The sequence below is a fragment of the Pollicipes pollicipes genome, unplaced genomic scaffold (assembly GCF_011947565.3).
Source record: "Pollicipes pollicipes isolate AB1234 unplaced genomic scaffold, Ppol_2.1 Scaffold_7261;HRSCAF=8764_pilon_pilon_pilon, whole genome shotgun sequence".
NCBI lineage: Eukaryota > Metazoa > Arthropoda > Thecostraca > Pollicipedomorpha > Pollicipedidae > Pollicipes > Pollicipes pollicipes.
The window spans coordinates 48,520,418-48,544,240 of record NW_023597054.1 but is presented as its reverse complement, the minus strand read 5'-3'; the positions used below and the strand labels follow the sequence as shown (position 1 = coordinate 48,544,240).

Sequence of the window (23,823 nt, the reverse complement as noted above, 5' to 3'; positions counted from 1 at the left end):
AAGCAAGAGAGAGAAAGAGAAAGAGAGAGAAAGAGAAAGAGAAAGAGAGAGAAGAGAGAGAGAGGGAGATGTTAATGTGTATATCATACATATGTACACACGTACATATATCCCTCTTTCTTCATCTTTCTTTCCCTCTATCTATCTATCTATCTATCTATCTATCTATCTATCTATCTATCTATCTATCTATCTATCTATTTATCTGTCTATCTATCTATCTATCTATCTATGTATTTATGTATGTATGTATGTATGCATATATATGTATATATGTATATTGCACATGTAGCTCACTGTTTGACGAAACGGAGCCCACTGAGCAAAACAACCGGACCGAGACATCGCCTGCACTGTGTTTCAGGTCAGAGCTCAACCCACATCAAAACACGACGAATGCCGAGCCCGCTGGGCGCCGGGCAGAGCCGCGGCGGATCAGGACAGAGTCAAGACAAAGCCTGCCGTACGCCAAAGTAGTGCTTCAGGGTGCGTGACTGGGCGGCTGAACTGGCTCTGATTAATGACGGATTGGTGGATCGATTGATTGACCGATTGTGTGGGAGATTGATCGGCTATGCAACGCAATGCGTCAGTGGATAAGTGGTCGGGAGGTGGATGAGGTAAGGAGGTGCAAGCCTGGGCGCTACCTGTGGCACTGTACTGGCTGGAGCTCCGTCCAGTCGCAGTGCGCAGTGGAGGCCGTTTTGGCAGACAGTGAGTTGTGTCTTGGTGTGACTTGGCCCAGTCTTGCCGCCGTCCCGACCAGGACCGTTCCCTGTTTTTGTTCCGTTCTTCTTTTTTGCCGCCTCGTCCCTGTTTCGACGAACGTTGAGCTGGTGCAGCTCGTAAGCCCGCAGCTCGCGCGCGCCGTCCCAGACGCGTCGCGCCGAGCACGCACCGCTCCCACACCCCGCGGTCAACGCTATTTGCTCAGCAAACACCGCATCCACCAAAAACACCACCGGCCCACCCAAGGCCGCGCATTGGGGAAGGCCGCCACCACCCAGCGCAGCCGACGTGGAATCGATGTGGGCGATAAATGCTGGCGACGCGGGCACCCCAGCTTAGCATCACTGTCATCGAGAAAGACGCCGGCCTCCCGACGGGATGGGTTAATGAGTAGATGCGGAGAGGGGGGGGGGGGGGAGCAGCTATTTCGGGTGGTTTGCGCAGGGAACATCCTGTAAAGCCAAGGTGTCGGGCACGTTGGCAACCTCAGCCAGGGTGGTTAGGACCGCACATTGCCAGCCAACCGGTCAACCAGGCGCTGCCCTCCTATCCGGCCGTCAACCAGACGCTACCCTCCTATCCGGCTAATGTCTACATGGATTTCGGTCACGATCAGACGCTATACGTCTGAAATTTTTATTCGGGACCAAGCGCACCAAACGTTGCACTGGAACGTCTTCTGAACAGTGCTTCAGGGACGGTTGATTCGAAAAAGTTCACCAGCTTCCTTCGTTGAAAACCAATGACCTGTAATAAATCACTTCCTTAGAAGTAGTTCAGTGAGAAATTCAGCATCTATATATCGGTATTCAGTAAAAGAAACCGTTCAGCATAGCCACCCATGTTTCGGGCAGCATTTGCCGGTATCGTGTTAAGGATATTATGATAGTGGAGCTTGCACGACTGCGCTGTGTTCGCGGGTAGTCGTATTTCTAGCCTTGCACTCGACGCAGGCCATGGGGACAAATCAGCTTAGCCTATATCCAACCTTGCACTCGACGCGACCCATCGGGACATATCGGCTTAGCCTATTTCCAACCTCGCACTCGACGCGGCCCGTCGGGGCATATCGGTTTAGCCTTTTTCTAACCTTGCACTCGGCGCAGGCAATCGGGACATATCGGCTCAGCAGTCTGTGTTGCCAGCAGCTCTTCGTATGGTAGCCTGTATCGGGTGTTCGCATGCGGGAACTTAATTATTGCATAACATGGCTCACTCGTGATCATGGCCGCTGTCTTGCAGGCGTCGAAAATTGTGAGAGCAAATCCTAATGGTTTGCCTAATATTGCCGTTTAACTAGTAACTCCTGGTAAAATAACGGTTGGCTGTTCTCGTCGAACACCCTACTTACGTGTTTCGTCGGTTTGCACCAATTTGTAGATATATTGCTACCGCGCAAAACTCGCACGTGCCACTGCTTCAGCATTTCTCCGCAAGGCACGCCGGAAATCTCCAGACTTCTAAGTTGCGTCCACGATCTCGACGGTGCGTTTGATAACGCGATGAGCCCTGATCAAAGCACTCTTTTCATCATGGTTCCCCATGGAACATTTCTAATATTTCCTGAAGCCAGCGATTGAAAACTCGAAATAGATCCACTATTGACATGTTCGCGCCACACTGCCTCCAGTCACTGCTGCTGCTCAATATCTGGGAGAATCTGAAATTCTGGAAGATCATTGCCAATATAGTTAGCTGTTCTATCGAATTGGGTATAGCTTCTAAATTTGGTCGTCCTCGTCTTCCGTAGCCAGACATTTTTCGTGCTTATAAAAGGATGGGTATATTCTGACATATGCATATCCATATAACTGTAGTTTCACACATGGTTGTTGTCTGGAAAAGCATGTAAGCGTTTCCAGACAACCATAGTCACATACAAATACTGCTCACGCATTACGTAAGGATGTGTATATTATAATACAAGTATATTCATATAACTGTACCATCGTAAATGGTCGCTGGTTCCAGACAACCGTAGACACATACCAAACATCCCTGACTTAGTCGTGATACTCTGTCTCATTTGTGGTACACGGCAGACATATGTTAAAGCAGACAAAGCGCCGATATAAGTAAGCTTTGTCTTCAAGATGTATTCCATATTTGGTCCAGGTCCAGGACCTTACCCTGCCTTAGAACAATAGCCCTGCATCAGTTTATATGTGCGAAGGATTTAACAGAACGCAAACAACTGTGGTGCACTACCTGAAAAGTACTTTGCCGCCGAAGACATTTGTATTGGTTGTCAATTTATATAATATTGTGATTTGCTCCCCAACTATCGCAGCCATTCAGCAGCTAACTGACGGCTATTTGGCTGACACATATACCTCCGTCTCGTGTGGCTGATACCTCGCAGTACCACAGTGTGCCTGCACATTAAGGTTATAGGATGTCAGCCTCTGACATCTAGAAATAGGCCGTAAAACGTGTGTGTTGGGGAGGTGGGGGGTAGGGGGTGGGGAATGGTACAAAACTGGGTTAAGACTACCAGTATCCGCCATGATGCCGAGTACCCACTAGTTCTGGACATGATAGCAGCCTGTTAATAACACGAAATGATCTTTGTTGAGCAAGATGAACGCAGAAGTGCAATTTTGAGCCGATGTGACCACGAACGCTTTGAATATATTTGTTTATGTTTAGTTGTGCCTATGTCATCTGATGATGTTAACAGGACCAATTAAAAATTAGGATTCAACAAGCGCACTATTCTTAACAGCTTTTTGATGATGGGAAACGATTATTTCGGATAACTGATATTTTCCAGAAAGAAGGCCAATGTCAGATATGCTGTCCTATTCTATGAAACACATCACTGAGAAACCTTCCCATTGTGTTGGAGAAAACCTGTCTAATGTGCTGGAGAAAACCTGTCTAATGTGCTGGGGAAACCCTGTTTAATGTGTGTATGTTTTGCGTTATGTGCTTGCTTCGCCCCAGACATGAAGATGCTGACATGGTCACACGTGTTATGAAATACGCACCGCATACAATTTGGTTCACAAACTGTCTTGTTTCGGCATACAGAAAACCTTCAGTTTTATCGGTGAGCCAACGCGTCTTTATTGTTTGAATTTTTTTGAAAGATAGCATCGCCGGAGAACTCTTACCTTGCCGGACACAAGCAGAAAGGAAACATTCTCAACTAGCCAATATGCAGCGCTCTCACTTAGCCCTCTCATTATGCTGTTATTTCTAGATCTGAAACCAACGTTTGGCAATTAATCAACGCGGAGCAATATGTTTCCAAAATAACTTAGGAGTTTTTAGCTCAGAAAATGGGCCATCAGTCAACGAGCCACTTACACAAAGTACAAAACCTTCCAGCATGAGACGGGTCACGAAGTTGTGGCACGGATCGCTTAGTTGTGCCGCGCAGTTCACGAAAGACCGTTGGATAAATTGGGCCCATCATGGAGCGCCAGTGAAGCCTCAAACTTTGTCAGCCAATAAGCACTAACTATCCGCGACGTTCAATGCGTAGCATAAAGTAAAATTGCATGAGCCCATTTCGGCCCGGTGTTTGTTCTTCGTTCATGTCGCAACCACCGAAAACGTTGCACTTGAACAGCAGACACTAAGTACGCTGGAGACACACTGGGGCTCTGTCAGCGTATCTCTGGGGTGCTCTCTGGAATCGGGCTGTCCACAGATTCGTAAGAGGTGCCAGAGATCGCGTGAAGCAAACCGGTGCTACAGTAAATGCCAGGATGGGGTGGATCGCTCGCATTTACTAAAAATGTTCCCACTTGAAGTTCCAAAGACTGGCCCATAAACTGACGAATTGGTCAAGTCTCATTGACGTACGCGAGCATTATAAGGCCATTATGAGAGCAAACAAGTGTGTGTGGAATAGTGGCTCCCGCCATTCTGGAAAGAATTCCAGAATCCAGCGCCTATGTGGAGCCCTCTTGTAGCGTATAGGTGTTAGCGGACCGTCGCATACGTGAGTCAATCATCCAAACGATGAAAAATACTGTAATCAAACGATGAGGAAAGTTGTCATATTAGCCATCATGTCAGGCAATAGTGCAATATTAAGTTCCTCAGCGTTAGTATAAATAGACGACAAAGCAGCCAACTAGGCGTTCGTGATTGGCGCTCGTGTCGCCACCGTGAAAAGAGGCGGAGCCAGAACGAGCCTGCAGAGCTTAAGGAGCTCGTCCAACGTTTGGTGCCTATCAGACACAACAATGCTGGCATATGACCATGCAACGACGATATTGTGCTGTAACTGTCAGCTTCGGCATGCCCGGGCTGTCTGGCCCCTGGACATGGACTCCGGTTCGACACGCGCCCTGCTCAGAGGGATGCCTCATGCTGATAGGTGGCGCCCTCGGTTCTGGCGGAGCTAACGTAAAACAGACGCCTCAGGAACGCCCGCAGTCCGCACACACGGACAAAGTTTAGCGAATAATACGGGCGTCGACTTAAGCTCTGTTTTTCCTCCCCCACATCTGTCGAGCCTTTGTATCGCAATTGTGAGCAGCGTTGATGGCGACAGACTTACAAAAAACTTGTTTCTCATGGGATTCAGTTCCAGAAAAATACATAGCACATGCTGACTAGCCAAATGAACGCAGCATCTCCCTGATTGATGATGATCAATCCCGGCATTCTTTACTTATAACTCCGAGCTGTTTGCAATTCGTGAGTTCGAGCTAACCACATAAAACCGCTGTTTAACTTACGGGCGCCTCCCGTAGCTGCGGGCTACCACTGGACAGTGCTTTTATGACGCAATAACATCGACTGTAAACCAAACACAGCGCGCTTACACGATGGGCGAATAACAGGTGGTGGGTCAGACCAGAGCACGTGCTTACTGCTCTGAATGCGCACCACAATCAAGGTACCAGCCGCGATTGACGCCGCACGGCGGCCGGACGCTGCCTGGAGGTCCGGGGCCTGGACTCGCCTTGGTTATCAATTCACGAGCATTTGGTTAGGAGGCTTATTGAGCTTATTTTGGAATGAATGAAGCTTGGAAGGCACGTTCTTTTGCTTCATTTGTTCGTGCTCTATGGCTGGCCCCATTGCTTATCCATATTTCATTCCTAGTTGTTGTTTTTTTTTTTTTGGGGGGGGAGGGCAGTTCCATTGGCTGCATATGCTTGTTTTTGATGGTTGACAGGTTTCCTTATTTGTCTCAGCGTGCACTCCTATATCGTCCGCGTGGAAATCTCAGACTGTCTGCCTGAGCTCCTCAAAGTTAGCTTTGATTTCTTTCTCTCCATCGCCTTGCGTGGCATAGATTGTTCAGCGCGTGCCCGTGACACTAGGAACACGCCTGGGAGCCATCTGCATGGCAGTGCGGCACCACCAGCTTACGTGGGTGGAATACATAACAACTAATGTGCCATGTCTCAAGGGCATATTACTGTTACGTGACCAGTCGTGTCTTTTATCCACGTCTGCCGTCTACGTGGTAGATCTCGTGGAAGGCAATTACAATAATTTGCCAGCAACTGTCCGGGGAAAGATGCTAAACTCGCAAGCCAATAGCACTGGGCACGAATACCAGGAGCCTTGTTTGACCCGACTGAAATGGAAAGGTCAGTTGGCAACTGGCCAACGAGGGTCAACTCAGAACTGGGGCGGTCCTGTCGCAGCATTGTGTGGCACGTAAAACTCTCCATATTCCTGTACGGCACAAGTGCAGAGGCAAAATTCTTCGTTGCACAGAATAACACCAACGTCGGTGGTGAGTTGAGGATACGCATAACAAGCTGTACTAAACAGGTTCCCTGAACCTCATACCGTCCATGCAAACTATTCTTAAGAAATTTATTTAACAAAGTAAATATGTTGGTGGTGCTGGATTGTTGAGGGAATATCCCCCTGCACACTCTATAGGTCATGGGCGCAGGCTGAAAAAAGTGTGTAAACATAGATCCTATATATTCTTATTTGTATATGACCAGCAGCAGGGCTAGGACGCACGCAATGCTTATCACCAGTCGTTGGCACGCGTTACGTAAACCCCAATATTTTTTTTCAGAAATATGACACGAGTACAGGAGACCCTAATCACTTTCAGCGTACGAAATCGTACTGAGCCTCGTACACCTTCAACTCGAAGCTGGGCATAATTTTCTGCCATGGTGTGCCAATGCATGGACTCGCCGTCATGTGCTATGTGATATTCATGACGAGCAGAATAGCGCAAGTTTGGCTACAGTCGTAATTTTGCCAGCGACCGGTGCCGAAGCTGGGGAATGCATTTTTATATGGTATGCCGTACATTCTAGCCACAGACATTGATGTCGCTGCACCAGCCCTATGGATGGTACACACGCTGCGGGCACCCTCATTTCATGTGACGCCGTTCCAATCAGTAGTGCTGGGCATTCATGCCCCTCATTCCGCGACACAATACCGTGGCCAGTCCCACCAATCCCACTCAACAACTGCGGTATCACGTAATCCCATTGTGCTGCCTGCACTGTCGAGGTGGGAAGAGGCAGGTGTTGCCAGCGAACACGAATACAAGCGGCGTCCCTCCAAAACGAACCTTATTGACGCGGCATTGTGCATCTGGGTGCGCCACTTGCAGCTGTGAGGCTTTGTTGAACATCCGTTCTTATGAGTTTTTCAGTACTTCCATGTGCTTATCACCCTGCGCGGGAAATTTGACTGATAAAGGAGCTGCTTCTACAGTCGTCGCTTAGTAAAATGTTCTCTTCGCTTTGTACACAACATTTGTGGTTTTATTTAAGAGAGGTAAGTGGTTTGCATCGTCTACTTCAAGTGGGTGGCTCACTGTGTTCGAGTGAATAAGTGCTCAAAATTATGAAGTGAAGGCAACAGTGATAATGGAAGCGAAAACCAGTTCCGAAACGTAGCATAGCATCGCTGCATTCATCATTGATCTTGGGCTTAGCCTCGCTACACCTAGCTACACTTACACAGCACCGGAATTTTAATCACGACTGGTCCCTCGTCCCCGCCGCCATCGCAGTAAGCAGCACATCGTTTACAACTGTCTGGGCGGCGTACAAGCCCGCCGCGACCCCGACCTTCGCCCGCAGCCGCGCCCCGGCCACTGCCCGATCCTCCCGCCGTACCTGCAGCGCGGCTCCTCTCGTCCTTCCGTCGTCCTCCCGTGAGGACTACCGCGCACGCTGGCGCCACCGCGCGCTCACTGCAGGGCGGCGAGCTCGCTGCCGTCCGGACCGGCCCGCAGCGGCACCGCCGGCGCCGCCTCCGTACGCCTTCTGACCCCGCGGCCCGGCGGCGGCCGCCCGCCGCGCCGACCGACGAGGCCGCCGCGTCGATACGCGTAGCGGTGGGCCGGTGGCGGGAAGGCACCGCCGCCTCGGGGCTCTGGCTGTGGTAAGGTGCGGCTGGAGGGAGTCTCCTGAAGTTCGCACGTTGGAGCAGGTCTCCTGACAGGAACACGTCTGAAGCGAGCACCAGAGGACCGCCGTCGCACGCTTGAAACCTTTTTGGACATGCAGAGAAAGATCATCATTCTGGTCCCAAGATAACGTGCTGCAAAATACATGGAGCCGCTGCAAATATGCGTTAGGAAAGCCACTGAAATTATTCACTAAAACATGAATTGCAAGCTACGGATCCTGAATATTGAGCACGAAACGTGGACAGCGCCCCTCCCATGAGACATCATCCTTCGTCCGCGGTGTGACCATGTAGTCGTCAGAAGGTCATCTGTGTGCTGGAGCTTGTAGCGTGAAGACGTAATGCGATTTCACGGTGCGCGGCTCTAACGCCTGCCGCGTGTCGTCCCCCGCTCCCGGGCGCCCAGGCCGCCGTCTGCGCCACGACGCTGTGAGCCGACCCCTGCCGCCGCGGCCCGCTGCCCGCTGCCCCGCTGCCCGCTGCCCGCTGCCCGAGCTCGGCCCAGACCGCCGTCTGCGCCGCGACGCTGCGAGCCGACTCCTGCCGCCGCGGCCCGCTGCCCGCTGCCCGGGCTCGGCCGACGCCGCCGTCTGCGCCGCGACGCTGCGAGCCGACCCCTGCCGCCACTGCCCGCTGCCCACTGCCCGGACTCGGCCGACACCGCCGTCTGCGCCGCGACGCTGCGAGCCGACCCCTGCCGCCACTGCCCGCTGCCCACTGCCCGGGCTCGGCCGACGCCGCCGTCTGCGCCGCGACCCTGAGATCCCGACACGTGACTGTTGTCGGGCCCGCTGTTCTGTCGGGCGATGAGGCTCTTTGGGTTTGTGGCTGCTGCAGAATCGCGGCTGGTGTGGCCCTCGGATGGATATTAGTTTCGAGACGTACTTGGGGGCGTGGAAAGAGCTGCGTACTCTGTCCACATTGGCACGAGACAAAAAGTGGGCAAATTCAGAAAAACCTTTAAATGCTACATACAATTATTAAAAATTGTGAGCGCCATGGGTAAACTCTTCGTACGCTCTTCGAGTCACGTGATCAAGGTTCCGGTAACCTGGAATGGGGATAGGGCTTTCAAAGAAGGCTTCGCCGTTTAGAACCTGCATTGGCGTTTCTGCTTGCAGCACCCATTCAGTATCGTGATCGGCAATCATCTGGGCAGCGGAGGGATTCCAGAGCCCTCACCGGCTCTTGCAACGGGATTAAGCGACTACAGTCGCAGCAGCCGGCGCGTTTCTGCACTGGAGAGGTCCTTAAAGGAAAAGCTCGCTTCTGGGTGAGCGGTTTGTCGAGGCGGGCACACAAGCCTCGCAGTTGTGTTTACTTGAACGAACCGGTAGCGAACGCTCGCGACTGATCGAACCGCAACGATTTCACGTTATATAGCCAACGTCACCTGGTAGCAATCTGGTGCAGATGTACCACAGCATGCATGCATGATGTCAGTTAAGTTTAAATCCATGTCAGAGTTGATTCGGCGTTGGACATCCCGAGGTAAACTGTCCCGCTCATATCAGAAACATGCGAAACGATCGCCTTTTAGTGTCAGCAGCGTACAGGGCTGTTGCTTGCTTCCCATCGGTTCTGCTCGTCTCCATGCCAGATGTTGGGAGCGTCAGAGAGGCAGGCCGACACCCGCTATCGACCCGACCGCCAGAAGGTCAAGTCGGGCCATCTTCATTTGCCGCGCTTACGCGGGGGCTACCATTAGCACCCCACCTAACGACATCCTCCCCTCCCCTGCTGACCTGGCCTCTAAGGCTGCGCTGCCGCCATGAATCATAGGTCCGCCCGCCCTCCGGGCAGGGTTCGCCTCCGCCCACGCTCCGCCACCGCCGCCGCCGTGTCGAGCGACGACCGCGGCCGATCGAAGGGGACGGCGACAGAGCAGCGGCCGTCGAACCGACAAATCGTCGCTGGCGGACCGCGGTGCGTCGCCGTCGTGCCTCACGACAAGCGGCCGGGCGTGCCGCGCCCGCGTACCACGCGCGCTGGCTCCACAGACAGGCGGGCGACGCCGGCGCCCGTCCGGCCGGGGCGGCCGAGTCGGCCGCGCCCGGACCGTCGGGCAGCGAGGGACGTTCACGCGCGGCGCCCGTCCGGCCGGGGCGGCCGAGTCGGCCGCGCCCGGACCGTCGGGCAGCGAGGGACGTTCACGCGCGGCGCCCGTCCGGCCGGGGCGGCCGAGTCGGCCGCGCCCGGACCGTCGGGCAGCGAGGGACGTTCACGCGCGGTGCGAATGTCCGGGAAGCGTCACGTGCTCAGGCGAGGAGTAGATGATGCCCGGGAAGGCTTGCAAGGATGAGGTCAGAGGGTCGGGTGAGGAGGACGGACTAAGCCAAGCAGGATGGGTGGGATCTTTAGTAGATGTCTCCGGAACGTAATCCTGTGAGATGCCTTGATACCTGGCCTGTTTGAGGAAGTATGTGTGATTATGCGGGCTTTGTAAGTACGGTTTGAATATTGTTCCACCTTTCGTCTCCGCTATTGGTGATAATATCCACAATGGACTTGACACCTGGGAGATAACTGAATGCTGCCTTTGCAAGCAGTTCATGGCTATGGCTGCTATAGCCCGTCTCATATAGTTTTGAGCCAAGTTGTGCAGTGGCTGGAAATGCAAGCAAGTGGCTGGAAATGTTCCAGTGACCTAACAATAACAAATCCGTCGAACGAAAACAAAAGGTACGAAAAAAGAAAGAACGATAGGTGCGAACGCCACTGTGGAATGACATCTTCAGACAGGCCCGTTCCACTTTCCAGCAGTAGAAGGAAATTCAAAGATTTACGCTCGAAAAACAGCTTTAACAGAAAATAGCTTTATAAAGCTGCTTGCGGCCTACAGCCCTCATTCGGAAAATTCAGCTGAAAATCAGCACATGATAGAAATCTATCACATTTACGCCGACTCTTTTCTTCAAGCCTTAGCTGTCGTTGCAACCTGCGTGTTGTGAGCACGCTCAGCCGGCCCCGCGGCACAGCATGCCGTCCCTGCCGTGTCGCGGCGGGGCCTCGGCCGCGCTGTGGGCTGCGGCCTATCGCCGCGGGCGCTGACCGCCGTCCCGTGGCTGTCGCGGCGGGGCCTCGGCCGCGCTGTGGGCTGCGGCCTATCGCCGCGGGCGCTGACCGCCGTTCCCGTGGCGGACCGTACGGGACGCGTGATAGGTGCGTGTATGCAAGCTGAGTTATGAGTGGTTGTTCACCCGGACTAAACGTTATGTCGTGTCTGCCTGGGATAGCAGGGAGAGGACGCCACTGGACTCGGTCCAATACGGATCGCCGCGTCGTTACACGTCTCGCTCTGACCGAGCTGAGCTGAACCGCTGGACGAAGACATCATACTGCGGTTCGGAGCCGAAAACAAAACAAGAATTTCTGGTCCAAATTGTTTAAACCTTTATGTTTGGTATCTATATTGCTCGCAATTACATAGCACAGCATATCTACAGGGTGCACACAATTCACAAGACTAAGACTAGCATTGCCAACTGGTGCTGAGACATTGCCGTTTCTGTTTATCAAATGGTCCATTTATTTAGTTATCTTTCTGAAACAAACGACTCAACTAGCCACAACCTGGAGCCGGCTTAGCTTTTTGTAATTCTGAACACGAAGCACTCGCAAGAACCGCCGTGCGTGATTAAAACCATTTTTAAAGGTGCGCATATTTCGGAGGCCTCATTAACGGGAGACATGCTTCTAGACTTTCGGTCTTTTGTAGCTGGCTCTAAACCTCTTAAGTGCTCGAAATGCTCTACATACTTTGGTACTCCTGCCTTTAAGATGCGTCTTTTCAGAGCATTACGCATACTTCTCGTTTGCAGTATTTTCAGAAGAACACTTACTACTCAACCCGGGTCCAAACTCTATTGTCAGAGGCAGGCCCTCCCAACCGATGTCCCTGGCCTTTTGAATAGGCCTGCATTGTTACGTTTTTGTAGCCTAGGACGCGTTGTCCCCATAGGCTATAGGGATATACAATATTCCCGTAGACTGTAAAGAAAGCAATGGAAAACCTTGTATTCTCTGGCGTTGATCACCCCGCTTGCATAAAAAACATCCCCACGGACGAACGCCATGGTAAACACTGGAGTTGTTGTGGAGCGCGTTCCCAGATTAGCTGACATATCAGGCATACGTCACTGCACGATGAAGCTATCGAAGGCCGCAGCGAATATAAACAGAATCCTTACGTCATTATTCATGACATCACAGGATCGCACCCGGCAGATTCATTTAACGTTTCAAACACGAGAAGGCCCGAAGACTCACAATACTGACTTGAACGAGCGTTGCTGCACGCGCGCATGCGGTGGGTATCGATAATGCGACGGCTTAGTTGCGCGTCTGGGAGATCAGACCAACGAGATTTGGTTCTCCGCGGTGCCCGCCTTCCCTGCCGAGGTGAGAGGCAGGCGACGCCATATGCCCTCCGCTGCTGAGTGCGTTGTGAGGTCTCAGTGACAGCGAAGCGCATGGACTGGAATCTGGGTAAATATGTATAATTTGAAAGAGTAAAAATACGAGCGCGCTAGTTTAACATTGTGCAGTGGTCAATCGCTGGCTACGATTGATGCATGCATTTATATGGATAGTGTAAATAATAATCACTGTGTAAAGCCCTCCAGAAGTATGCTGGACATATTGGCGATGATATCGCCTATATGTACATCGCCTTCAACCAGAAGTATGCAGGTTGAAGACGACGGGCCTGCCGACAATCGTGTTTTTCTTCAATATCTAGAAAGTTGCACCATATTGTGCCGTGCCGAATCATTTCCTATACTTTTTTGCGAAGTGTTTCTTTCTGTTTGCCATATGTGGGTTCATACATATTTTGTCATTGAACAACCATTCATATGCCCGTAACAAATGTCCAAAAGCAAAAGCACTGCCTTCCGCCAACTATTGATGTGGACTTCCAATTTTACAAACTGTACATTTCTGTACAAATTGTCAAACTGTCTGTACACAACCATACAAATTGTCAATTTTCCAAGGTCGTCGCGTGACCTTTGCCTTAATTTTTACACTTCGCTGTTGCGTATAGCTGTGTGTCTCATTGGCATGGTAAGGATCAATGAAGTATACATATTACTGAAAAACATGAACCTGCTCCTCAAGTTTGCAGCATATGCTACTTTATTTTGTGTTCCCAGCGATTACGGAAAACAGACTTTTCACTCACTTTTCTCGAAACCGAAGCGACTACAATATGTTATGAACTGGGAAGGAATGCTTTCCGGCTACAATTGTTACCCTTGGAATCAAAAATGACGTTGATCAGGGTATGTAAAGAAGGTAGAGTACGGTAGGGAGTGTTCACCAAAATCAGAGGGCGTGGAAACAGCACACCGTCCGCAATAAGTTACTTAATGTCATACCCCGCCCATCCGCCTTTGATGGTACGTGATCTCCGCACAGCAACATCATTAAGTTGCGTCAACCGCCGCGTGTTTTTTGCCATTGACGCGTTCCGTTTGCAAATCTATGTGACGCGCAATAAACAGAGTATGATGTATTGCAGCTGTGTGTGAAATCGCGCAGAAATGGGGCGTGCCTTGGCAGCAATGTTGTTCATAAACGATTTGGTTTGGTAAAGGCAGTAGCCTCCCATTCCTCAGCTTTACCAATGATGAGTTTCATTTGAAGATGCTCCTCCCATGGAGAAAGCTTATCCTTATTCTGTACAGCGATTGGGTAAGTCTTATTCTGTACAGCGATTGGAGAAACGATTGTTTAAAATAGTAGGCATCTAGTGTCTCTGCCTACCATACATCTGTTGGGCAATGACTTTCACTGGTTAAGGAAGCGCGGAATTAAACATGAGCTGCCATTAAACACTGAGGAACGATTCACTCGTCCATCTTTACGTGAGCAGCCTGATGCACTGATCATTGGAATTGTGATTCTACTATCTGTATTTTGTTTGGACTGACTGTTGCGTAATGATACACAAGTTGTAGTGAGCTGTGTTTCCCACGTTAAGCAAACTTTAGAGCGAAACCCGCTGCTACACTGAACTAGTTTTTTTAGCGCGTATTGCCCTACACTGAACTAGTTTTTTTTAGCGTGTATTGCCCGTAGCGCGCATTCCACTCTGCTTTCACCTAAGGTAAGCAGGTAATGACACAGCCCACATCTCACTTATAGATGGCAGGATTTAGCGAAGAAAGTTAAACGTGTTGTAATGGCTGGCAAGGTCCGTCCTGCCTTACATCACCTGACCATGATGGCGGCTGCTGGGAACGGTCGCAGGCCAGCCCACTCAGCAAATGGCCAGTGCGGAAAGCGAGTCACGCGTTGGATACAAAATTAAAAATTTCACTTTTTCGTTTCAAGAATTTTTAAAAATTAAGAATTTTCAACTGGGTTAAGAATTTCACAAATTAGGATTGACTGTCACTGAGCCGCATTCTCTACGCTGGCAGCCACGTGCTCAGTTGGACTGTGAATCGCCTGCATTTTTGCTCGCACAACGGCATCCTCGGACTGACAAGACAGCTAGCTCATTCCACCGCACGCCGTTTAAAGCGCGCCAGAGCAAGAGGGTGGGAGGGGAGCGCCCCTGACCTTCAGGGACATTTGCTGAAACCGTTCAGCACCTATCGTCATGACAGCGCAGTTTTGGTCAGCTGAGCGCATCCAATGCCGAGTTAGCAATAGGGTCGTGCCAACCAACCCCCGTTTGGTGAAAACAAAGCTACAACATTTCGAGTGCCTGCGAATAATTAGGTAAACGCGTCTCACAAAAAGCATTGTCAGCTCGTGTTTCATGCGAGCATGAACTTCAGTATGGGCGAAGAGCCCTGCCTCGTGCAACCCACATTCTCGAAGTTGTGCAGATTATAGTCTGGATGTGTTGTTTGCACATTGTTGCCAATAATCCAGACTTGCGGCATTGTCTCATATTGCCCCTGGCTATTTTGATCGCCTAATATAACGTTTCAAAACAAGCATCCCTCGCTAGTTTGTATTTTAAAAATTGTTTCCCAAAGTTGGTGTCTGATAAAACGGACCAGGAGCAGCAACACATTACAGCCAATCTTCCAGAAACTTTTCTCGTAACGCTATCCAGCGACGGAGCAAGTGGCGAGAATCAAAAGTTGGAGCTTCCAGCCAGGCACGCTGGCGCATTTGTTTGTCAAGGGGCCCAGCCGGACAAATAACCAAGCTTCATCCTGGCGTCGACCTGAGTTCGATCCTGCCGTCCCAACTCAAACGCAGGGCTGATGTAGGCTGCTACGAAGCAGGTGCAGTGCGCCACTCAGCGGTATGCATCACTCACAACATAGGTGAAAGCATCTCCATGCACGGTCGTTTGATTCGGAAAGCTGTGTCCGCTATTACATTAATCGCAGCGTTGCGCTCGGTGAGAGCTCCCTAATCAGGCTTGAACTGTGTGCAAGCAGTATTCTATTACGATTGCTGCCCCTTGCTGGATGTCCATCACAACCGAAAATTCGTGCTTCTATCATACCGTCATATTTCTATCAGCCACTTCCAAAGCCTGCCTCTAGTTCCTGTTTGCTCACCTCTTGTTACATTCGCGAGCTGTGTGTGAATGCAGCAGTTGGAACGATGGGGTCGCCATTACATTCATACGCGCCGTATATTTAGCGTCTCATTGTCCCGCACTGCGGGAAAATGCTTCACACACCCGTGAGCCACAAACGAATGGATCATTCTTGTCGGAGCTAAAGACGGCTGACTTCAATAGCACTGTCGCAATCCACCACTCACAAGTCAATCTCCAGCTTTTCAGTTCGTCCCACCCCATTAACCATCGCACGGCTTTATTTAGGTACTCCGCCAGCGCCCATACCCAGCCCATTCCCAGCTCATCCTTTCGCCTGCGCACAGCCTATTTGTATTTCAACCCATAACAGAAGTGAGAACCTTGCCTAAATCTTCATCCCTATTCCGGCAAATATCCGATATATCATGCTACTCAAACAGCTCAATCCCCACTAACCTCAGGTCCGACCCATCCCATTCTCCCGCTGCTATCCCACCCTGAGCTCATTCCACGTGCCCCATCCCGTGGGCAGCTCTATCCAAGCCTCCATCCCATTCTCACCTCATCCCCGCTCCCACTGCCTCTTCGCCGGTCCCGAGAGCTGCAGCCTGCATGCTCTGACCGGCGCGCGGGCGGCGCCGGCGGACGGCTGGAGAGCGGCGGCGCTCGACAAACAGGGGCGCGCGGCGGCCGTGCCGACGCAGCCCGCTCGGATGCAGCTGCCCCGCTGGGATCGCCGCTGTCATCAGCTAATGGCGGCCGGCCGGGCCGCCGCCGGCGGCGCCGACAGGTCGCAGGCAGCGGCGCCCTGCCCTGGCCTGCGTGCCGCCGCACCGCGCGCGGCCCCTGCCAGGGTGCCCCCGCGCCGACCCGGCAGCTCGCCGGTCGGGTTGGAATTGGATCGGCAATAATCCGATTTGACGCGTAGTTTTCGTTTGGGGTTTGGTGGGACCGCGCGATCTCGGTGGCGTTCCCGGAAATGGCCCGCAGCGGTGACACGAATACCAACACAAATGTGTGACACGCGACCGCTTCTTCTCGAACACATCCACACGATATAGTGCACTGGTGCGCAGCATGTTCACTGAATTGGCATGCTGCCAACACCGTCGGGCGACATGTTTGACGCGTTCAGGATGGTTTGTATGGCGCGAACGGACGGGATGATCAACGCCGTCTGACGTCATAGCTGCAACTCAACACCTCGTTCTCGCCGTCGCGTGACGTCACACACAGAGCGGCGCGGGGAGCTAGATTTCCTGGCGCGGGGCAGCTCGGAGGAGATCGTCGCAGCAGCGGCGGGGTTGTCACAACGGTGACACGCCGCGCGGGCGCGGGCGAAATTCCTCCGAAAGCTGGCACATGCAACAGAACTGAACTCGGGGAGTGCTCGCGAAAACTCGCTCGCAAAACCACGCGACAGTAACTTAGCGAGAGGACGCTTGTCAAGAAGCGTTGTTGTTGGCCGGGGTCCAGGCCGGCGGCTATCGAAGCAGAAGTTGCGCCTCCGCCGGCTGGAAAACAGACCGGCCCCGGCGGCCGGCTGTAATACCAATGCGCCGCCGGCGGCGGATAAATTCGTGCGTTCGTGAACCACGATATCGAACATAAATTGCTCAGCTGACGGCCGGGGTCAGAGTCCGATGCGTCGAACGCGACGGCATCAAAGGACTTACAATCTACTGCGAAATACATTCTGTGGTTTGTAAACGCTGTCTCATCGTTCACGTGGAGAATGCGGGCAGGTTTTCTCTTCTCAAACGCGTCTCCCTATTTCACGCGTTCGGAAAGGATTATGTTCTTATGTGGTTCATTAATTTATCGCGCGGAAAATACCGGAAGTGATGCGTCAAAAACCAATAAGAACGATATTTTGTTGACGATAGAATGCACTCAACTTATGCACGATGTTCATGTTTTTACGCTCGGAACAAGTTGGAATGTGCATTGAAACTTGTTTCTCAATTTGAAGACGTCTTATTGTCTACGATGCTGTATACCAATTAGTGGGTCTCACTTGAACCATAACAAGAATTTCAACTTCAGCGGCCCGGACCGGTGCAGATCGGCCGACACACCTCCTAAAAACCATTATTTTTTCCGCCATTTATCTCAAGGGGTCTGCACAAAAAGCAGCACAACTATTTACATGTTTCCAATACATGAAAGTATCTGCAAACAAACTGTTGCATCAAACCTGCAAAAAATGCAACAAACTGTACTGGCAAAAATGCTCAGACCACTAGGCACTATCTTGCGCAAAGCATGGATCCCACCGTTCTGGGGCGTTTATCAGGATTCAAGTCGACTCTCAAAAATCAGAGCAAATGATGACGTACATCATGCTCTACGGTATAGGAAAATGCGCCAGCCTCAACTTGCTAATATATCCCAAAACTGTGCAGTCCATACGCGTGGCAAACGTCGAACGGTAACCGCACATTGCCACCTTCCATGAAATCCACTCAAAATACAAAACGCCATAGCTGGTAGGCCGCTCCGTGAGAGAGAAATTGGACCCTTCAAACTACATCGGCCTAACGTTCTGTTCATTTTTATCAAAATTCACCAAAAATAACTGCAGTATTTGCAGTGTTAATGGCTCAACTGCCAGAATCGTAAATAATTTCAAACGCATTGATGTGGTCGACTAGGCTTACCCAGGCTAGACCGGGACAGCGCACAGAGGCAGGCAGTAGCGCAAGCAACATGTGTTGACGGGCGTGCAAATGTCACGTCAGAGGCTCACTGCTTTTAAAATATTTTTGACCAACCCATTTTACGACCCCTCGAGCAATTGCTTGATATCAGTCACCGGATATGTCTAATCTATTGACTTAGTCTCAGAAGCACCCACGTGACAGCTGATGCAAACTGTATATCTTTTACCACCGCCATCGCCCCACGTCGCAAAATGGCAATGCGCAGTGCTGGTAAATGATGGAGTGGGTCTACCAAATCTCTGATGTCTGCTAGCATTTTTCCTTTCATGGAGAACACTCCTAACCGGGTCTACCAGATATCTAATGTCTAGTAGCATTTTACCTTCAGTGGAGAAAAAATCCCAACAATCCTGAAAACCGTAATATGGCCACCTGTGCACTTTGTCTTCAGCCGTAATGTTACGAACTGAAACACTGCCACATCAAAAGAGGCGTGACGCTCGCCGCCGTCAGTGCTCATGCTAGGCAAAAATATTTCCACGAATGTGTCCATGCAAGGATAGAAGCCCCCGCGAAAAGGAAACCCCACACCGACCAAGCGGGGCGTGCTCTCATTTGAAGAGTTGTGCTTCCTGAATCTTCACCGGTAGGTTGAAATGACCCCATGCGCACGTACGCATTGGACGTAGTGCACATTGTGCTGCACAAGAGAGGGACCGTTTAGCCAGACGCGTAGCACATGATCTGTCGGCTCCAGTCCGATGCGACAATAGTAAGACAACAATAACCAACAACTAACCATGGTGTCGGCTCCAATCCGACGCAACAATAGCAGGACAACAATAGCCAACAACGAACCATGATGTCGGCTCCAGTCCAATGCAACAATAGTAGGAAAACATTAACCAACAACTAACCATAATGTCGGCTCCAGTCCGACGAAACAAAAGTGAGACAACAATAACCAACAACTAACCATGGTGTGCGCTCCAGCCTGACGCAACAATAGCTGGCCAAACAGCGTAGAAAATGTGATGGCGCGCAGCCAAGGCTTTTACCGCTGCGAAAGCCCAGTAATGAGCCAACAATCTTTGGCGCCACAAGCAAGCTTGAATACGAACAAGAATCTGAAACTGAAAGGGTCAGCATGAGCTGGATGTGCCCAGCTTTGCATTTCTCAGAGGTGAATTATTCGACTTATTTTGTGATGATGATGGTGGATTCGAGGTGTCATCACCTCTTTGGCTTGCAGCTCGAGAGAATGCGAGACAGCACGTTCAACAAGCTGCCATATATGTCACTGGCTTAGGGCAGGGCGTCGCATCGATGCAATTGGTATCTCCGGTGGCTGGCCAAGGAACAACAAACTAACCAAATTTAAGGCCTCATGAAAAGCCTCAACAGAGGTAACTACACTCGAATGACCTGAAAACAAATCACTGAAATATTTCCAAGATACTGCCTACCTTACCAACATGTACCCTAGTGATGTGGACAAAGTACGACAAGCATATCATATGGAACACAGCACGCTGTTGGATGCTGCACACGCCGCATGTAGAGCTATTATAGTTGCTGTGAAACAGCACCGCGCCCTCTCAAGCGGCACTCCCCGCTGAGTTGCGATCCTTGTCTCGACCAGGTACGCGTCGCTCACTCTGATTAAACTGACCGGGCGGCTCTCGTCCGACCTCTGAACGGCTGCGTCGGCCGGCGCCGGAGGTGCTCCGGCCGCTTTACGAGGCCGGCCCCCTCCCCGCACAGCCGTCGGCGGGCGCTCCGGCGCGACGCGGCGGTCAGGCGGCCCGATGATGGTGGCATGCCGCCGCACAGAGAGCCGGCAGCGGCCCCAAATAGCGCTCCACCAGGAGGGCTTGACCGCGCCCCGGCGGGCCGTCGCCTGACGTCACTCGACGTGTGACGTCAGACAAAGGCAGGCTGGATTCCATGTGGGTTCGCGGTCAGTTGCAGAAGGTATGCGCCGTGCAGTGTATCCACCGCATCTGGCACCGCGCGTTCCAATGCCTGGTGAATCATGCGCCGCTCAAATACAAAGCTGCTTGCGCGGACCGCGGGGCTGGCTGGCCGCCACCGTCAGCACGGCGGACCGTATGGTCACTTATGGGCCGCGGCCGTGGGCACCCGGTCATCGCAGACGAACGCACAGCGTCAGCCAGGCGGAGGGCGCCTCCCCACCCTCACACGCACAAACCAGTGAAGGTACTCACTCGACTTCCCCCCGCGGAGGGAGCCACGGAAGCGTACAGCCGGGCCGTCTCCGCCATTATCCGGCCCGTTTGGTGCTCGGCGACAGGCCGACCGCGGGGGAGGCGCCCCGAGCCGGGACGGCGGGGTGGTGGCGCCGCCAGCCGCGAGCGAAGCGTCCCGAGCCGGGACGGGGGAGGTGGTCACGACGGTCGCGTACTTTGGTTGGTCAGATGCGCACTTTGACTGGCACTGCTGCATCGTCAGGTCATTCACGGCTGTGAAGCCCGGCGAAAATGGTCGGCCTCTCCAAAATGTAAAATGCGTACGCTCGATGCGACGAACTGGAGCATTTTCCTAGCATACGTACAGCGAGGAAGCGCTTGGGACCGCAAAAAACACCTCAATGGTATCGTGATAATCGGCGCAATCATACAAGTAACGTTTCAAAACCCGCCCGTATTTACTTTCCCTCACCTCTCCTTAATGCAGCTCTGATGAGCGAGTGCACTAACTTTTCGTCGCAAATCTTTAAGTGCAGTTCATGGTGTAGTCTGATCGCCCACCAAATGCTCCCCAAATGGTCGATGTGACCTTTAGAGCCGTTGGAAAGGGTGTACACCGTCCTATCTGGAAGTGCAGCACAGGATCTGAGCTTCCAGCTATTGCGCATTAAGGCTGGGTCATAAAAACATCGCTTCGTGACGCGTCCTACACACTATGCAGCTGCGTCCGCCGGAAAATAGACCACATTATATTTGAACGGCGACCGCAGCGGGTGAGGGGGGTGAGGAGGGGGGGGGGGGGGGGCGGCTGCATAGTCGGCCAGCGACGCCCGCACGGTCTTGCAGCTGGCTGCGCCCGTGGCCGCGCTGAACCCAGCCGTGGCGCCCGCCGTCTCCCATAATCATAATCATAATGCCGCGCAGAGCCTCGGCCTGCAGACCGACGTGGGCCAAGTTGGTAAACAGAGCGGCGCGGGCGCGCCGCGGACGTCGCAGTGCGCCAGAAAACGGAGCGCTTCTTCGCCGTCTCGGCGCCGTGCTCTGCAGGGGGGGGGGGGGAGGGGGCAGAAAGTGGCGCACGCAACAACAGTACAGGCCGACACCTTGATGTGCGAGGCTGCGATGGGTGGGGATGGGATGGGGGTGGGGCTGGCCACGGCCAGATACCTGACATGAATAAGTTCGATTTATAGGGTTCGGAACAAATTTTGGTTGGGGACCAGCCTCCTACTGCGTTTGCTAATGCTTGTGCTTTAATATTGTTCTTTGCACTGCAAGATGTATTGCCACTGGCACCTACTACTAATGATGTCACTGTGCATGGAGTACACACGGGACAATTGCTGAGCCTAGCCAACCGCACCGACGCCGCGATGCTTCTGCCTTGGCGACGGCCAAATATTTCTATCGTGGGAGCGATGCGAGCAGATTATCAGCATCAGAGGCTCGAACTTACAGCCGATGCATTAAACACACAAAAGACACGGAAATAAAGAGAGGTGTAATCAGTAAGCACAAACCAGCTGGGGGCTATGCCGGTGAAAATCTCAATCACTTCCAAAACATCGGCGTTGGACCAGGCAGCAAGCCATCCCTGCGTGTTTCGTCATTTTGTTTTACATGCTGTGATAAGTACAAGGCGTCTCCGAGGAAGATGGCGGTCAGATAAAATGACAGTCTAATAAACTGGTCGGTCTAATTAACTGATCGATCTCATACAGTGGTCGGTCTCATACAACGTTCGGTCTCATGAAATTGTCGGTCTCACACAATGTTCGGTCTCATGGAATGGTCGGTCCCCCCAATTAGTCGGTCTCATAAAATGCCCGTTCCGTGGGTCAACGCTACATGGAATTTCGATTCAGCGCATTCTGCGAAATGCCGTTGCATCGCACATCCCAGAAGCGGCAAGCAAGCGCTTTACTTAATCTATCATGCGCCATGGTAACGCGCACCCAAGCACCGTACATTCCCATTCGAGCCCGTCATATGCAACGCCTCACCGTCAATCAGTTGGGCAGATATGTCGGCTGAGCACTCTGGGGGTTTCACCCCAGCCCCATATATACCGTAACATATTTATTGCGATGGATCATGGTCGGTGACAGGCGCATCTGGTCTCCATTTAGTTTTTATTTCTAGCCTTATCACCATGTACCACGAGGCCTGGAGCACGCCGGCCGGCCGAGAGGATACCAACAGCCCGCCAGCTTCCAGTTAGCACACGTCCGACGTCTGTATTGTGCTGACCTCGCGCGCCAGGCGTGCCCACCAGACACACCCACACGGCGGAGTCAGTGCCATCCATGTCAGGGCAGCCGCGGGCCGAGCATCTCCCAGCCGCGACCCACAAGGCCCGAGGGTCGCCCCCTCCTCCCCCCTTCGCCAGGCGGTGTAGCCGCGCGGGCGCGGTGACGGCCGAGTGAGCGGCGTCGGGCGCGCCGCGGTGCCGCCGCCACACCCCATTAGACGCCTGAGCCGTACGCATTTGACAGAGCCGCCGCGTCTATTCTTATCTGTCTTTTGTTCGCCGTTTTTGCCAGGTCATTTGCATAGCTGAGATGCCCGCCGCGTCTCGCGACTCGACGTCGGCTTTGCGGGCGGGCGGCGGCGGCCGCACGGGCCGGCGGCACGCCGGGAGCGTCGCTTATCTCGGCTCGAACACGGCGAGCTGGACGGATGGCGACATTTGTTTGTGGACGTCGCCAGGCGGAGCGGCGCGGCGCGTCAGCCCTTTGCGGCGCCGGCTGTGGAGAGGTGGACCAGGAGGCTTGGGGTGAGTGGGAGAGAGAGAGAGAGAGAGAGAGAGAGAGAGAGAGAGAGAGAGAGAGAGAGAGAGAGAGAGAGAGGAGAGAGGAGAGAGAGAGGGAGTGAGAGAGAGAGGGAGAGAGAAGAGAGAGAGAGGGAGGGAGAGAGGGAAGAGAGGAGGGGGAGAGGGAGAGGAGAGGGAGAGGAGAAGGGGAGAGAGAGAGAGAGGAGAGGGAGAGAGAGAGAGGGAAATAGAGGGAAGAGAGAGAGGGGTGAGAGAGAGAGAGAGGGAGATAGAGAGGCTTTTTGAGGAGGACGTAAGGGAACGGGATAGGGAAACAAAAGAGCTTTTTTTAGGATCAAACGAACAGAGCATCTCAACTTTGGGAGCCAGGGTGTTGCTGCCCCCCTCTCCAAGTGGTATCTTCGAGACTCCGAAAGAACAGAAAATGTAGCGCCTTAAGATATGACATAGCATGGCATGACAATCTGGCATACCCGAAGTGCTTCCGGAAGCGTAATCGTTACTTTGTTATGGGGGAATGGGGGGGGGGAGGTTGAAACAAATCACATTATTTTTTAACTTTCT

General features: G+C 52.4%; 1 protein-coding gene across 1 annotated transcript in view; it reads right to left on the bottom strand.

The window, feature by feature from the left end:
- The window catches only part of LOC119111567 (zwei Ig domain protein zig-8), a gene marked incomplete in the record, with an annotated part of 57,953 nt that extends 50,034 nt beyond the window's left edge, over positions 1–7,919 (bottom strand). The window contains 1 exon segment of the mRNA XM_037235377.1: positions 7,803–7,919.
- Between the last annotated feature and the right edge of the window lie 15,904 nt (positions 7,920–23,823).